The sequence below is a fragment of the Panthera uncia genome, unplaced genomic scaffold, assembly GCF_023721935.1.
Source record: "Panthera uncia isolate 11264 unplaced genomic scaffold, Puncia_PCG_1.0 HiC_scaffold_204, whole genome shotgun sequence".
NCBI lineage: Eukaryota > Metazoa > Chordata > Mammalia > Carnivora > Felidae > Panthera > Panthera uncia.
This window is the reverse complement of record NW_026058734.1, coordinates 39,571-57,697: the sequence shown is the minus strand read 5'-3', so window position 1 is coordinate 57,697 and position 18,127 is coordinate 39,571. Positions and strand designations below refer to the sequence as shown.

At 44.4% G+C, this 18,127-nt stretch overlaps 1 non-coding gene across 1 annotated transcript; it reads right to left on the bottom strand.

Annotated features, from left to right (window-relative positions):
* Positions 1 to 7,397: 7,397 nt before the first annotated feature.
* Positions 7,398 to 7,489, bottom strand: TRNAT-CGU (transfer RNA threonine (anticodon CGU)). The gene is given in 2 exon segments: positions 7,398 to 7,445; positions 7,453 to 7,489. It is a non-coding gene; the product is annotated as a tRNA-Thr (tRNA).
* Between the last annotated feature and the right edge of the window lie 10,638 nt (positions 7,490 to 18,127).

Sequence of the window (18,127 nt, the reverse complement as noted above, 5' to 3'; positions counted from 1 at the left end):
GCATTTGCCGTGAATTGATCTGGGGTTTTGAAGGAAACACATCCCTGGTTATGTTTGTGGAATTTGTGGTGCATTACAGAGGATTAAGATTTCATTGCCTCTAGGCAGGACACGCTTTCTTTTTCCAGTTGATGGGTTTTATTTTGTTTATATCTGTTCCCCCCCAGTCCCCAACACTGACTGACTGGCTGGAAAATTGTGTCTGAAGCGCACCTTTGTGTGGAAATCATAGTCTTAGCAAGGGCCCCGCAGGCCCGTTGGCCTTGGCCACTTTGCCTGACTTGGTCATTTCTAGTGTACAAGAAATTGAACCAAAGATACGGGGTGGCACTTGAAGAAAGCAGGAGGGGATGGTTAAAAGTGTGGGGTGAATGATCATTCTCGAGGAAACGCATCGCTGCAGCGGAACACGAAGGAAGAGGAAAAGACAGCAAGACACGTTTTGCCAAATCAACTCAAGAACGCTTAGAAGGGTAACCTGAAAGAAATTCTTCGCGTCCCCGCCTTTCCTATAGGAGAGGAAATAAACCAGTGTATTTTGAGCCCTGACTGTTTGCAAAGCAGTTTTAAATTCTCACTTTTTGGAGGTAAGTTTTGTTTTAAACCTGGGAGGTAGGCATTCTCAGGGGATATTTGAATTCTAGACCCAATGCTTTGAAAACCCCCAGTTTCACCTGGAATCAGGTGCACTAAGCGTGGTGGTTAAAATAAAGCAGTTTATAGATCTGAGTAAATCAAGGTCTAAAGAAACACTGACCAGTGTCGGCGGTTAAAAATAGACTCCAGGGGTGAAATGACTTCCAGCCATTTGTCTCTGGCAGAGCGGACTAGGTTGTGGGCCAGCACATTTCCAGTCTGGGGACATTCGCCCAGTGCCCTCTGTTTTATCTTGCTCTTTCTAAGCCAGTCCTCCCGTCTTCAAGGTCAGGACTTAAGAATGGCCTTCAGTTCTGCTTTCAGATTGATTGAAAGCCTTCCTTGGCACCTGAACAAGGAGGAAATCTTCAAACGGGCACATTTCAGTTCCGTCAGCCAACGTGGCCTCTGTGAGCACAGGGAGTAGCGGTGAAGTTCCACGTGCTGCTGGGGGCGTGCCCTTGTCAGACCGAGCAGGGCGCTTGGGTGCAGCAGCGGACGAGCTGGGGAAAGACTGTTGCAGAGTGCGAACAGCCCCACGAACTGGGAGACGCTGTCATTTAGGCTCTGAGATGTCCTTGTGTCTTTGTTCAGTTCAAGTGCCTGGGGTGCCCGCGGGAATCATCACCGGGCAGCAATCTTCCGAGTGGTGATTTTCTCCTTTGGGAGGACCTTTTACCTCCAACAGAATCGAGATCTCAGATTTCAACGGTACTTGAGGTCGGGTGAACGAGCTGGGGACGAGAAGAATTTCTTTCAGGTTACCCTTCTAAGTGTTCTTGAGTTGATTTGGCAAAACGGGTCTTGCTGTCTTTTCCTCTTCCTTCGTGTTCGATGCGTTTCCTCAAGAAAAGGGTGATTCAACAATTGTATTTTCAATCCGCAGGGGGTTTTTTGCAGCTTAAGAAATTAACTCTTACCCCTTGCCTTGTTGTAGAAGACTTTATTCTATAAACCTTCATCTTATCCCCCTTGTTTCAGTTTTGGGGTGTGTGTGTGTGTGTGTGTGTGTGTGTGTGTGTGTGTTTGCCATCATAGGGATTTCCAGGACAAAACCCTGTCCCCCTTCAACCCCATGTACTTTGGACCCCATGATTGCAGCATTCTTACCGGCATTTATTGGTGCTTGATGTTTCATTGCTGGGTGATTTGTCTATGTAGTTCTTAGCAGTTCTGTTTAGCTAATTTTGAAAAGGTTTTTTGCTTTGGTTTTCTCATATTGAGTATATTAGGCCCATTGCACAGTTACTTGACTCTGTATCACCTTTGTGGATTTAAACCGTGTTCTGATGCAAGTGTAAATACGATAAAAGGTGAAAAATAAAAATCCTCTGACACCTCCCTATGACTAGTCCCCAAGTGAAGCCATGTACATTTTCACATTTTCTCAATACACATAAAACTGTGTATTTGTACTCATAAAGTCTGTAGACAGCATGCAGACCACAAGCATATTCCTTTTTTTTTTTTTTTTTAAGTAGGCTCCAGTGCAGGGCTTGAACTCACAACCCTGAGGTCAAGACCCTGAAATGAGATCAACAGTGGATGGCTCAGTCAGTCAAGCGTCCAACTTGGGCTCAGGTCCCAATATCACAGTTTGGGAGTTCAAGCCCTGCATCGGGCTCTGTGCTGACAGCTCAGAGTCTGGAGCCTGCTTCGGATTCTGTGTCTCCCTCACTCTGCCCTCTCCCCTGCTTGTGCTCTCTTGCTCTCAAAAATAAAAAATAAACCTTAAAAAAAAGAGAGAGAGAGACACTTAACTGACTGAGCCACCCAGACTCCCCAAGCATATTCCTAAAGAGGCTTTACCTACCTTCGATTATTAAGATATTCCTCCTTTAACATGATGTGCTTTGGATTGCCCTGCTTTTGTTTTGTTATAGGAAAAAAAAAAAAAAACCCAAAACTATTAGAATCTTTTATGATTCAAAATAGAACATTAGTTTTATTATATATCAAAAATGGATGCTTAAACTTCATAATAGCTTCCAATTATTTTACATTTGCTTGTGTTATATACTATTATTTTATTGCAGTATAATGTTCAATTATGGAAATGACTCCAAAGAGACATGATTTTTCTGGCTTAATGTGTAATTGTTTATTGAGTATTTTTCTCATTATAGCGTTTTTTTTTTCTTTTTGAATTGCAGATATAAAGAAACTTACTTAGATTTTGTAAATTGATTATTATGTGGCTACAGAAATCAAATATTTGCCAAGTACTCACTATATATGGAAGGCATTGTGTTTGGGATTGAAATGAAGGCACAGATTTTAAGCGGTCCCTCCTCCTCTCTGAAACTAGTCACACGTACTAAAACACCAGTAGAGTAAATGCCTAGTAAGTTCCCTGGGCATTTAGTCTCTAGAAGTTCTTCAGAGGGTTGGGGCGGGGGAGGGGGGGCAGGGGCTCTGGTGCCTGGAGAAGGTTTAGCAAGGTCGTTTGACTAAAACAGGGCTTCGAAAGGCAGAATTCAGAAGCACCTGTATGTGTGTAGAGGGGACAGAGCCGGAGACGGAAATCCTGGGTGCTTATCCGGAACAGAGCAAGAGTACAACAGAGGGCCATGGAGAGGAGCTGGGGCTTTATTCTACGTGTGGGGAGAAGCCATTGGAGGGTTTCAAACCGGATTGACATGACCGCATGGTCTGGTTTATATCTCAAAGGCTCACTCGGGCTGCTGGGGAGCAGCAGATTCTGTAACCGTTGGTTCCTTTGTGTTAAATGGCCTCGGAAGCAATAATTCACACCCGAATTATTAATATTTAGGGATAAGTTAAGGGGGACTGCAAATAGATAAGTGCTATGACTCTGAGCTTTGATGGTGGGTACGGGGGGAGCCAGAGTGGAAGGAGGCAGGGATAGACTCGATTTTAGTCACATTGAGCCAGGGATGATGGTGGGACGGTCAGGTGCACGCGGTCTTGGGGAATTTGGAAAAGAAACAAAACGGGTGCCGTGTTTTGCCTTTTGCTACTCCGGTTTGAAGACATTTCTGAAGGTAAAGTTCAGGTAATTGCAGGAGGGTGGAAGCCATTGCGACAGCCCAAGTTGCAAGCCTCCACTTGGGACATTTGCCTTCCGGGATTATAGTTGGAACTGGGAGGCAACACTACGGTTTTTTGGCCACTGACTCCAGTTCCCGAGGACAGTTATTACAACTTCCCACGGTTTATTTCTGGAGAGTGGTTGTAGCATTTCAGATTTGAGAGGCAAGTCAAGCAGACAGGTAGTTTCGGAGTCCAGAGTGCCAGCCATTCCTCTGTGGAGCCCCACGGATAGGTAGTTTCTAAAAGGCCGATGGCCGTGTCCTCCTCACTGCCTTCCTGGACTGCCTTATCGACCCGGCGCTTCAAATTTTGTATCTGAGCATGTTTCCTCTTTCTAGGATAAATTGAGGATGATGAAAACATGAGGATATAAAATGATGAAAATTGAGGATATAAAACATGGATGGTTTATAGAAAATCACTGTAAGGATTGGTAGACATGTTCCCTAAAAAAGATAAAATATTTCAAATATAGGGAACAGAGCAACACCCCCCCTCCCATACACCCCCACACAAACACACACCCCAGTTTTAAAAACCTCTTTCAGCTTCACAAAAGTCACGGCGGGGAATAAGCAGATTTTCTCCTTCTGCTCCTTGAGAAAACTCTTTGGTGTAGGGATCCTTAGTTTATAACTTAAGATGTGGCGTGTGTCAAAATCCGTACAAATCAAGTGCATAGTGTTTGTTAACCTACAGGTGAAATGTTTGAGAAGACTGAGTTCTGGAACGGGAGAAAGGAAAGTACACAAATGATTCTGTTCTTCCCAGGGGCATGCTACCAGCGGCTTGTTAGGGAACTCATGGGATCTCAGAAGTCATGTAGTCCAGTCTCCGTTCCACAACTAACTCCTCAGAGTTTTTGTCATGGTCATTCTTGACATGAGTGCTCCCTCGCTATGCCCAGCGAAGAGCCGATTAGAACATTAGCTTGTTCCCCTATGGCAGCCGAGGCCATCACAGGTGGAAGGTTTGCTCTGCAATACACATCCTTTGGTCTTAGCTCTGCCCGTGACGTCATTCGCAGAAGGTCTGCTTCCTCTTCCATGGGACAGTCATCAGGGCCTTGAAGGTGCCTCACGGCCGTGCTTACAGGCAAGACTCTGTAACTCCCCGTTCTACGTGGTGAATGTGCATGGAGCCAGGATGGGAAATAATCACCACGAATAAGAGCTCGCTGTTGTTGAATTCACAAGAGCTTTCATGACTACGTCCGGTACCAGAGGCAGCTTCTAATCGTCTCCCACCACCCCGCCCCTCCAGCAGCCTACATGCTGGTAGAGAACCCACCCGGGAAGGAATGGAAGAAGTAATTTCCAACAGTGGCCTTTGGGAGGGGGAGACACTGAAGGACTGGTGACCTTGTGGATGGCATCCCTCGGCAACGGTGCCGGCTGAGGCTTTCCCAGTAGTCTGTGGAACAGTGCTTTGCAAACTTGGACTTGCGTATGGACGGGGGCTGCAAATTGAACTCTATGACAAGATCTAGGTGATGCTAGCGTTGCTGATCTGGGGGCCACACTTGGAATAGCGAGGTTGTAGAACACCCTGGAATCATAGTATGAGGGGGTGGATGGTTTGGGACCAGAAAGCCAAAAGTGCCTTAGAGAAACTGTCAAGAGTCCTCTCTTTCCTGATCTCTCTCCTTTAAACAATCACAGGCTCTATGATATCAGGCACAAACAAGCAACTCGCACAGATTCATTCTAGAGGCATCTGTGGTGCTCACCCATAAGCTAGTCAGACAGATTGCCGGCGTTTGGCAACACCCAGGTCCCATGGGCCACAGCAGGTTGTTTGAACAGACTTGGGGAGATTCGTCATCTGTCCTCAGGAGTACGGGCGGGCATGTCTGAAAGCTGACGGAACTTTCCTTGCCAAATGAATGCACGCTATTTCCCAAGGCAAAACCCACTTCTTGCAGTGACCTGCTGAGAACAGGATGGGAGTGGCTCTTGGAGTTTTCCCACAGTGCATTGCAGAAACATTGGTTTTAGGATATTTGAAGAAGCTTTGAAGGAAGAGCCTCCTCCTCTGCTACTCACCGAGTGACAGCAGCGTGAACTTGGTAGAGACCTGAGGGCCCTGATCGTGCCCGTGGGAATGAACCTCCCCCTCTTCCTCTGCAGCTCTCAGGGCACAGCAGGGGCCAGAGTGGTCCACCTGCCTTGCATCTGTGATCCCCTCCTCCCTTCTCTCCAGAACAGAAAAACTTCCTCGCCACTATGAGGAATCACAAAGGTTCGCTTCACTCCTGCATACTAGGGTAACCTGAGACCTTCTCTCTGATACCTGGACCCTGAGGAGAAGGTGGTTTTGAGGGAAAAGAAGTAGATGGAGGGATGTTGGATGATGCAGGTGACACTCACGTTCTAGAAGGATGAAGTGTGCATTAGTTGCAGACTCTGAAGCAGTGAGAGAATAAGCCAGTGTTGACTGGAACTTACGTCATCCCTGCGTTGCGGAAGGTTAAGAAGAAACGGGGCCGGGGAGTATTTGTATGTAGGGCCAGGGAGCTGAGAAAAACCTAGGATAGACTCGACTCACGGGAGGGAAATTCTAACTTCCCGTCCTCATACCCCCCATCCCAGCCTCTTTACTCAGGGTCCCAGTGATTGTCTAATCTGTGCCTGAAGTCAGGTAAAACGGGTCACAGTGTGCAAAGCAAGAAGTTAGAGTGCTTGATAAAATTTCAGTACATCTTTGGTACTGGTGGCTTTTTACCTTTGTCCTTGAGAAAATCATCTTTGGTAGAATTCAGAGTGTTGAAAATAAGGTTTAAACCCTACAAGCCAACCTTTGCCAACCTTGACGGGCACACTGACCTCTTAGAGCGTGAATGTTACTGGCCACATGTCTCATTCCCTGGCCCCATATCATGAACGTGTTAATACCACAGACATGTACAGATCCAAGAAAGGTTGCTTATTCCAGTAAAAGACCAAATGCCAAGGACACGATACACCAAAGCCTCAGAAGGTGACCAGGATCAGATTAGCCTCACGATTATTGCCCTTTCTGACTGTGGACAGGAAACCCTCAGGCGAAGACGTTAGAAGTTAGCAGCAAGCCACGGTATAGGAGGAAGGTGTCACGTCTGCAAACAGATCTGTAAGCTTGACAGCTTTGGAGTCCTCACTTTCCTTAGCAATGAAAATGTTGGGGGAGGGCTGTCTTGCCACATTCTTTGCTTCTCCCTCACAGCCTCACTTGATTGTTCTGCGTGTGAAAGATAGGATGATTAGGTACCAGGAAGACTGTTTCTCAAACCAAACACCTAAAGTTGTAATTCGTTTTCAGTGCTTTGGTCCCACCTCCTGGAGAACTTCCAAAATAAGCAAATGGGCTCCTTGTTGTCCTCCAGTCTAAGGAATGTGTGCTGTGGCTTTTGTTAGGGTGAGAGCCTTGTTCCTTAGATTTGCTGTTTATGGAGAGCAGGCAGGCTGTGTTGCATGAATACAGACCTGGGGTTGAAAGTCCTTTTAGAACTTTCCCTTGTTAGAACCCAGAAGTATCTTGTTAGGTTTTTCTTTTTCTTTTTCTTTTTTTGCTTTTTTTAAAAAACATTTAATCTTATTTTATTTTTATTGAAGTTTATTAATTTCTTTTGAGAGAGAGAGAGAGAGAATGTGTTTGTGTGACCTGGGGAGGGGCAGAGAGACAAGTAGAGAGAAAATCCCAAGCAGGCTCTGCGCTGTTCAGTGCGGAGCCCAAGATGGGGCTCGAACCCACGAACCGCGAGATCACAACCCGAAATGGAATTACGAGTCGGATGCTCAACCGACTGAGCCACCCAGGCGCCAGAGTGGGCACTGGTTTTAAAGGTGGCTGTGCCTGTGTGTGTGAACATGCCCAGTGTCGTGTGGGGGCACCCGGTCCACAGCCAGACAGGGCTGATGAGGACAGGCCAGGCGACTGAGACCCAGCCGCTGGAGGGCAGAGGCAGAGAAGCACGGGGGATGGAAAGCAAGCAGGAGGTGATCTTGTCCAGGTGATGAATATGGAGGCCGGCTGGAAGACCCAAGGAAGAATAATGGGGATCTGTCTTTGAGGCCAAAGTGCAAAAGTTTGGGCTTTCTCTGAAACTAATACTTGGAGTTTTTCCAGGGTGCTGACGTGATTGGAGATTTTATCCTTCGATACCTTGACTCTCCCATCAGGCCCGCACATGGCGTCCGTTCAGTTGCTTTGGGCCTAAGACTGATCCTTGGGACCATACAGCGGGATAAAAGTGCCCTACCATCAATAACTCCAAATCGATAAGATATATAGAGATCTTCATTAGCTCTGATTAGCTAAGCTTATCTCTGAACCTCACAGATAACAGACACTGACCTAGAAGGCCGAAGGTTTCCTGCCACTTCCATACTTTTCCCTCAGTACCTGTTCTACGCCAGCTCCTGGAAGTCTGGGGCCGTCTCTTGTTCGTCTTTGTAGCCTCAGGGCCGAGCACAGGGCTGGGCACACGAAGGGACACTAGTCTTTTCTTTGTATGAAGTGAGAAAAGCCAATTATATATATGACATTGACACTCTAGGGTTTTTTCAAGACTTTTTGATGCCCCCGTCTCTACCCCCGACAGATCACAGTCTACTTTTCTCCTCCTTTTGGAGGAGAAACAGTTCGCCTTTGCTCCGATTTGCTAAGAGACTGCAAAAGAAATACAGTGCAAGCCCAGGTTGACCTTCAAGGCCACATCATTCTGTAGGCAGAAGCCATCCTAGTGGGCTGCAGTCTGCACATTCAAGGCTGAAGGCAGATTTTTGGCCTTAAGGCATCAGAAAGAAACACGGGCGTACGCTTAAGGGTGGATGCTTTTCGTGGTGCGAGGCTTACGAGGAATAAACTTGAAATAGGTTTGAGTACATTGACCTGTAGTCTGTCGATTTTTCTTCAATGCCTGTCGTAGGTTAATCTTGGAACCTAGGTGATAGCCAAAGTAGCTTGTCTGATGATGTCAGCCTCTAACCTGCTGGTCCCCACACAGCTTTCCCAGTGGGCTTGCTGGTGTTTTGGCAGATACAACGGCTATTTTTTCCTGTTTAGGATTTTGCTTTTACCAGGAGCCCTGGAGGCCCTCGGAGGTTTGCGATACAGACTTCAGCCCACAGCTTAGCCTCCCAGATGGTAATTAATGTTTACACAAAATGACAAGCACAAAATGGAATCTCTCTGAGCCCTGCCAAGCACCCACCATTCCCCTGATCTCCCACTCTTGCAGTGTTTGAAAATTAATTTGCCTTGAACAAACAGTGGGTTTTCCTCAATTTATTTGTACAGTTTCAGTGACCGAGCAGAAGAGCTGCGAGGCTGAATGTCATCCTTCCATTCGTTCGAGTAATTGAATCTGCTAATGGAACAAACTGGTCTCTGTTTAATGATTTGAAGAAAAGACGGAGAGGAGGAAAATAAAGAAAGGTGTATTTTGGAGGAGGTAGACCTTTTCTGCAGAACACCATTGCAATGCAGAGCTCTGGGGACAGAATCCAAAACTTGGGGAGAGTTCAGAGTATTGCTGAATTAATTCAGTAGTGCAATTTTTGTTTTTATTTTATTTTATTTTATTTTATTTTATTTTATGTATACCATTCATTGTCAAGTTAGCTAACAAACAGTGTATACAGTGTGCTCTTGGTTTGGGGGGTAGATTCCCGTGATGCATCGCTTACATCCAACACCCAGTGCTCATTCCAACAAGTGCTCTCCTCAATGCCTGTCACCCATTCTCCCCTCTCCCCCACCCGCCCCATCAACCCTTTTGTTGTAATAAGTATATACAAAATACGCAGTCTTTGCTAAGAGGAGGTTTTGTTTGAGGTAAAAGAATAGACAAGAAGAATGGATATGGCTAGTAACTGTAAATAATTCAGTGTTGATTCACAGAAATAGGACGCTTCCGTATGTTTCTGGGCTTTCTAATGTTGAACATTTTCAGCATTTATTAATGTTTCCACTCTGCCTTAATTTAAAGTCTGGGTCCTTCCGCCACCACACCTTATTTGGATGCAGTCTTCACTCCGTCTGTGTGGTGAGGTCTTGGTGGCTCCGTCATTTGGACAAATAAATAGAGCCGTTAACTGGAAGGCAGAATAACGTAAAAATAGGACACACCTGTATCTAGGTGCTGTGGGTCAGACATTTGAAAAGATGGATGGACACATTGCCTAATGGCCAGTGCCCCACGTAGTTTCCTTGTTGTCTTTAAGGCTTGTGCATATTTGCTGCAGTAATGACCTTGTCATGAGTACACCATAATAGGGCTCTCTAATCGAGTGTAAAGACATGGGAAGACAAGAAGCACAGAAATGTGCCTTAGGGGAATTCTTCCCACTTCTCTTCTTCCTCCTTAATCATCAATATCCCCCCAGTTCCTTTCTGTCCAAATACACCCAGTTAGAACCAGTTGGAAACGTTGCCAAGGAGATGGAAGGCCATATCCTATCCCCATTTCTGAAAGGCAAATATTTATCTGTCCTCCGGATAAAGAGCTTTTTTAAAAAAATTCTGTCTAGTGGGTAAAGCAGTTTGACTACAATAAAGTCACTTTCTGAATTGACTTCTTCGATGGTGCAGTTAGATTGTCCGTGAAAGGACTCATTTAAAAACACACAGTTGAGGGGCACCTGGGTGGCTCAGTCGGTTAAGCGTCTGACTTCAGCTCAGGTCAGGATCTCACGGTTTGTGGGACACTAACCCCGTGTCAGGCTCTGTGCTGACAGCTCAGAGGCTGGAGCCTGCTTCAGTTTCTGTGTCCCCCTCTCTCTCTGCCCCTCCTCAGATCTCAGATCATGTTCTGTCTCTCTCTCTCTCTCTTTCTTTCTCTCTCTCTCTCTCTCTCTGTCTCTCTCTCTCTGTCTCTCTCGCAAAAATGAATAAATGTTAAAAAAAAATACATAGTTGACCCTTGAACCACCTGGGGTTCGGAGCCCTGGTACCCCCTCCTACACAGTCAAAAATGCACTGTTAACCTTTACCTACCCAAACACTTTACAAACAGCCTACTGTTGACCAGAAGCCTCACCAGTAACATAAACCGTTGTTTAACACATATTTTGTATATGTATTATATACACTGTCTTCTTACACTAAATTAAGGCCAGAGAAAAGAAAATATTAAGCAGATTATAAGGAAGGGAAAATACATTCACGGTATTGTACTGTATTTATATTTAAAAAAAAAATCTACATGTACGTGGACCTGTGCAGTTCAAACCTATCCTGTTCAGGGGTCAGCTGTAATGCCTTCTTTTTTTTTTCTTTTACAATAATAGTCCATATTTACTATAGAAAGCTTGTTTTGGAAAGTTAGAAAAATTTTTTTTAAATGAAAAGCTGTGGTTGTTTCTGAATGATGGGATTACGATGAACATTTTGATGTATATCTTTCTAATCTTTTTTTCTGTGCCTGTGTATACCCACGTATACAGGTAATTTTCATTTTTGAGAGTCCATACTGGTGATAGTGCCCTTCGTTTTACTTGGTAGTAATTTTGTGAAGAAACGTTTTCCATGAAACGATTTTCAACTGTAGCTTTGGGAACACCGATTGTTTAGTTTGTGCTCTACCTCATGGAAAGAACTTAATTTTTACAACAACCCTTTGAAGCACTTCACCGTATTTTGCCGTAAGTTATTGGACGTCTGGAAACATAGTAGTTCATCACGGGGGCATAACACAGCAAATCTCAACCCTACCACTCCCAATGCACTTTTTGTGTAATATAAGAAACATTTAGGGGCACCTGGGTGGCTCAGTCAGCTAAGCGTCCGACTTTGGCTCAGGTTATGATCTCACGGTTTGTGAGTTCGAGCCCCACGTCGAGCTCTGTGCTGACAGCTCAGAGCCTGGAGCCTGCTTCCGATTCTGTGTCTCCCTCTCTCTCTGCCCCTCCCCTGCTCACACTCTGTCTCTCTCTCCTACGAAAATAAACAAACATTCAAAAAACAATTAAGGGGGCGCCTGGGTGGCTCAGTCGGTTGAGCGGCCGACTTCGGCTCAGGTCATGATCCCACGGTCCGTGAGTTCGAGCCCCGCGTTGGGCTCTGGGCTGACAGCTCAGAGCCTGGAGCCTGTTTCGGATTCTGTGTCTCCCTCTCTCTGCCCCTCCCCCACTCATGCTCTGTCTCTCTCTGTCTCAAAAATAAATAAACGTTAAAAAAAAATTAAAAAAAAAAAGAAAGACAAAAAACAATTAAAAAACATAATGTGTTCTTATTTTTTACTTTCTGGAACAAAATATATAGTCCAATTCTTATCTATACACATGATTTAAAAATGCACACAAAACCCTAATGAAAAGTAAAGGAGAAACAAGTAGCAAGTAATTTGTTATTATTAGCGTAACATGATTTTAAGTATGTAAATATTTACATTAGAAGACAACGAAATGGTCAGATGTTTGAGTCTGTACATGGGATGGTGTATAAATATGGCTGCTGCAAAAGCAGATCCATACAGGTCCGTGGGTCTTGATAATTCAAGTGCCAGGATTAACCATACCATTGGTGTCGTGATTTACCCAAATGGTGAACAACTAACTGTGGGTTGTTCGTGACAAGACATGACATCACAGACACAGGGGCATACAGTGGTTGCATTCGTGGAAAATCCAGTGTATTAACACTATACAAAAGTTATTTTGCGTTCATATGCAAAAACAGAGTTGGGTTCTAGATTCTTCAGCTGTGCAAATGTCCAGTGGGATTTTAGAACATGAACTGAGATGTGTGGCCTTGTCCTTCTCATGTCCCTAAGAGCCACCAGTGCTGTCCAGCCACTGTGACAGCCAATCCCACTCCACAGAGTTTGAGAACTCCACTAGGGGTATCCTCGAAGGAGAACCACCTCTTACATGGCTTTGACTTGTTTCTCTCTCTCTCTCTTTCTCTCTCTCTCTCTCTGTCTCTCTCTCTTTCTTCCCCCCCTCTCTCTTTCTTCCCCCCTCTCTCTTTCTTCCCCTCCTCTCTCTCTCTCTCTCTCTTTCTTTCCCTCTCTCTCTCTCTGTCTCATCATAAAACATAGGTGTTTGAACATAGAAGTTCTCAAAGCATTTTGGAGGTACATTTCTGAGACTTTCTGGGCCCTGTCATTTTCTTGTTAGGTTTGTCCCCAAGTATTACATGATTTTTGTTATTATAAAGGGGCTCATTTTTAAATTTTACTTTCTGTTCACTATTGCTGGTATGTAGAAAAGCTACTAACGTGTGTGGAATTTTTTTATTTGCATATTTTACTGAGTTCTCTTATTCTCATACATTTCTCATCTGATTGTGTTTTCTAGCTAGACTATTATTATTATTTTGTAAATAGTTTTGCCTCTTCCTTTTTTTTGTTGGTTTTCAATTTAAAAAATTTTTTTAATGTTTGTTTATTTTTGAGAGAGAGACAGTGCCAGCGGAGGAGGGCAGAGAGAGAGAGGGAGACACAGAATCGGAAACAGGCTCCAGGCTCTGTGCTGACAGCCCATGACACGAGGCTCGAACGGGGCTCGAGCTCGTGGACTGTGAGATCGTGACCTGAGCTGAAGTCGGATGCCTAACCTACTGAGCCACCCAGGCACCCCTGTTAGTTTTTAATTTCAATGACAAGAATATTGTGTTTCTTACAGGTATACTCCACACTGTCTATAACACCAAATATACCTGGTACATATTTCTGGGTTGAAGGGAAGGTGCTGACCATTGAGTCATTTTCCAGTTTACTTTTGTGATCAGATTTATTTGTTTTTGAGTCAGTTTTAGTAGTTGAGATCTTTTCATAAAATCCACTTATTTTCAAATCTATTATAAACTCATGCGTTATATTTTCTTATCTTATAGAAAATATACTCTCCATGTTTGTGGTCATACCGCTATTCACATTCTCAGTTTTGTTTGCTATGTTTTGTTTTGTTTTTTTTCACGCTCAGACTTTTTTAATGCATGACCAGTTTTCTTTTTAAATTTTTAATAGGTCAGGGGCACCTGGGTGGCTCAGTTGGTTAGGTGTCCGGCTCTTGATCTGGCTCAGATGTTGATCTCGGGGTCTTGAGTTCAAACCCCACCCACGCTGGGCTCTGTGCTGGGTTGAGGTGTGGAGCCTACTTTAAAAAAAAATGTTTTTGTTTTTTTTAAATAGATAACATGATCACATGATTCAAAAATTTAAATATATATGTATGTATACAGTCAAATAATCTCCCCCTCCTCCCGCTCCCTAAATGTCTGGTTTTCCTGCCTGAGCCCCCAGACGGGAAACCACAGTCACTGGTATCTTAGATACTCCTCCAGAGCTCCTTTATGCATAAAGTAAAAATGAATGTATATTGTTTTTCTTCTGTTTTTCACAGAAGCTAGCACTATGCCGTATGTGATATATACAGAGTTGATTCCTTTCCAAGCTGTAGTACCTTCCACACTGTGGATATACCAGATTTGTACGTAACCAATGTCCGAGTTCCTCTTTCTTTCCAAATTTGCGATTCAAACCACGATGTTGTTTCATTGTGTCTATAGGGCTCCAGTCAAAAGAATTCCATGAGTTTCTTGGCCAAGTGTTGCCAAATTACCCTCCACTGAAGTTGTGGGCTTTCTATTCTACTAGTAAAGTACAATCGCCGGCCCATTTTCCCCAAGGAACTTGTATCAGATGTGTATCGAAAGGAAACAGGAGTTTTCCTAATCTGCCTTTATCTTTAAAAAAAAAAAAAAAATGTGTTTGAGTCAAGGTTTTTTTTTTTTTACATTTTTTAAAGTTTCTTATTTATTATGTATTTTTGAGAAAGAGGGGTGTGAGCAGGGGAGGGGCAGGGAGAGAGGGAGAATCTCAAGCAGCCTCACTCTCAGCACGGAGCAGAACAAGGGGCTCGAACTCACAAAACCACGAGATTGTGACCTGGGCCAAAAATCAAGAGTCAGACGCTTACCTGACTGAGCCACCCAGGCGCCCCTGAGTCAAGTTTATTGAGATATAGTTTACATGTAGTAAATTCACCCTTTTTACTGTATACTGTGCAGTGTCATTTTAATTTGCGTGTATTTTATTATAAGCATGATGTGTTATTTTTATAATCACAAGAAGGGCGATTCTAAAACCCCAAAATGTAATGAGTAACACTTGTAAGTAAGACTGGTCCATTTGCACATTCTTATTTCTTTCAACCTCAGCAAATTTCATCCTTTGGCAAACTCAGAGCACACAGAGCAATACAAAATGGTTTTTTTTTTTTAATGTGTTCATGCCAATTTTGGAGAAGCACAGTAAGACAAATTGACTGCCAAGATGGAAAAGCTTAACTGGGAAGATACATTTATTGAATAATTGAAAGGAAGAGGAAATGCATTACCGATTAGCCACAAAAATGCATGACGCCTAATCTGTGCCTCAAGAGACTCATGTAAATGGGGAGTCGTAAAACTGTCTCAGCCCCCGAGTTCTTACCAGCCTTCTAACCTGCCACTCTTGCTTCTGGGTTGCATCGGCAGACTGATGATCGCTTTCAGGTTTAGCTGAAGTCCAAGTGTTCTAGCAACTCTTTCCTACCCTTTCCTAGCTTTCCTGCCCCTTTGCACTGTCTCTATATACCAAATATTGTAATGGACTCTTGGATTTTACCATTACCTGCTTTGTTCAGGATTTTTGTTTCGGAGGGGGCAGCAACGCGTAAATCAGAGAAAAAGCAATTAATGGTGGCAAGAGTGAGGACTAGAACAAAAGCCCTCTGATTCATTAAACAGCCAGGTGACCTCCATCAAGTGCATTCCCCAACTTCTCGGGGCTCATTCGCCGTCTAATCGGAGAGGATTGGATAATAAGATCCTTGCTACTCACAGAAAGAGCCAAGGCTCAGTAGTATCACCTGGGAAATAGAAAGGGAGACTCTGGAGCCCCATCCCAGAATTCCTGAGTCCAAATTGGCATTTTAATCAGGTGTGCAGGTCATTTGTATGCACCTTCAAGTGCATGGTTTTCCCAGATTCTGGTCTCACACTGAAATTCTGGGCTTCTGGGTTCCCGGAGTCATTCATCATAGCCCCGTAGGAATTTGCAGGGCTCACTAGGGAGATTTCGGCATTCCTGTGCACCCCCCTCTGGTTGTCCGGGATGGTGATCCAGTCTGCTCCCCGCCCCCCTAACTCTAGCTGTGTCTAGGTTGGTACTAACCGACAGTGACAAGGGGGCAACAGAGGAGACACGAAAGCCAACCCCCTTTGTCTTTACAGAGCCTTGGGAAGCAAGCCCAAGGCTGTGCCACACCCCCTGCCAACTTGGCTGTGTTGTCCTCATTCTAGAGGCTCATTAAATAAAGAACGAGGAGATAAATATAGTCAAGCTACATAGACGAAGCACTTATCTATGTGTTTCTAATGTGCTTCCTTACCGGCATAAGGAAAATTGAAACGATGTTCTCTGGGTGGTGTCCCTTGGAAGAATGAAACTTTCTTTTATGTCAGAGAGAAACTTCGTTTGGACACTGATTTGGGGCGGGGGAACATGGATTTGAGTTTAAATTTAATGAGATGGAAAACATTTATGTATTTCTCCTTCACCTTCCCAGCCTGGAGAGAACAAAGCACTTCAAAAGGAGAGAAATGTGTTCCTGCCGTTATAGCAAGCATAATGATCCTAATTAGCCGTCGGGAGTGTCAGAGTGGGAAGAACCCTTGCTTATGCATCCAGAACTTCTCACTGAGGAAAATCTCTTAGACCGTGTCCCGTTAGGATGTCTGGGGTGGTAGTGCTTGTGCCGTGGACCTAACTAACCAGCTTGCGTTGTAGGAAGCCGGTGTATTTCAGTGAGCTCGTGTAATTTCTTGCTGTGGAAATGATAGAAAAAACGTTGAAAGCAAAGCCCAACCAGAGCCCCTAGGTGTGAATGGAGGTAAAGGATCTTCTCTCCTTATTTAGGAGTTCGGGCTGAACGGGGCCTGTCCACATCAAGAATCTTGATGGGGCGCCTGGGTGGCTCAGTCGGTTGGGCGTCCGACTTCGGCTCAGGTCATGATCTCACGGTTTGTGAGTTCGAGCCCCGCGTCGGGCTCTGTGCTGACAGCTCAGAGCCTGGAGCCTGCTTCCGATTCTGTGTCTCCCTCTCTCTCTGCCCCTCCCCTGCTCATGCTCTGTCTCTCTCTGTCTCAGAAATAAATAAAAACACTTAAAAAATTAAAAAAAAAAAAAAAAAGAATCTTGATGTTCTGTCTCAGCCCTCAAGTTTGTGGAATTCATAAAATTTCAGCTTATCGTTAGCAAAAATCTTCCCAGAAGGGCTCTGAAGGACAGCACTGGATGGAAATATGTGCGAGTGGGATGCCAGGAGTCTAGAATTACTTTTCACCGAGGTCTTATTGGATGCTTTATCCTTTGGTGGCTGAAACATGTCAAGAGGGGACTTTCTTTGCACGCTGCCCATGCAGTTGTAAAGATAGCCAGGGTCACATTAGCCCCAAAATGTGCTTTGTTTATAAACCCAGTTTGCTTCTGCTTTTGTGCATGTTATATGCTTGATCTCTCTTTTTTTTTTTTTTAAACCAAAAGAACGTTTAAAATAACGGGTCACTTTGTTGCAAATTCCAGGGGAGAAAGAGGCAAGTGTGTGTACCTAAGAGGACATCCACAGAAATTGATAGGACCGTTAAGAATACTTTCCACACTCGATCCAGTGAGATTGGAAGAAAAAGCTGGGGGCCCAGAGTAGTTTATTTTGGAATGCCTGGAACACATCCTCATTTCAGAGAGTATCGTAATCGGTTCTCTCCCTGTTTCTGAGCTGTGTGACAATAAAACGATGGCTTTTTTAGCACAAAGTAGTGAGAAGGGTCATTCCCTGCCCCCCTTCCCCGATGTGTACAAAAGCATAACTCATCACTAGGGACGTTTCTTCCTATTTAATGTCGTATTTGTCTTTCATTCTTCTGTTAGAGGATTTTATGGAGTTTGGCTTATGCGGTGATCAAATAAACACTCTGTGAGATGTGGCATAGATGTCTGGGGCTTTGGAGAGGAGCATACCTTTTAAATTCATAACAGGAATTTTGCCTCCTCGTTCAGCACTGCACCCTTCCGGTGGCCGGGGGCGTGGGGGACCCTTTAAAAGGTCTGGCTTTGTATAGCTGACTGTAAATTGACTTGAATTCATGTTTGCACCTTGGATCTCAGACGTTGCCAGGATCACTTGGCGAGCACGAGGAGGCCCGCCGTTTGACCACAGTTTAGCACTTGCCAAACAAAAAATTATTTCTGTAAATGTCAAGTGTGTCTCATCGGTCAGAATGGGAAGGGGGAAGACGCAAGGCCAAGAAGGAACATCTGTGGGTGGTTCGACAACATTTGCTTCACTTGCTGTTTGAAAACACCGCTCTTTTGTATATTCAAGAACTGTATGGGTTTTAAAAGGGAGAGATCAACTTGCCGGCTATTGTTTCTTAATTTTACTGCATGAAAGGTTTTGTCAAGACTAAG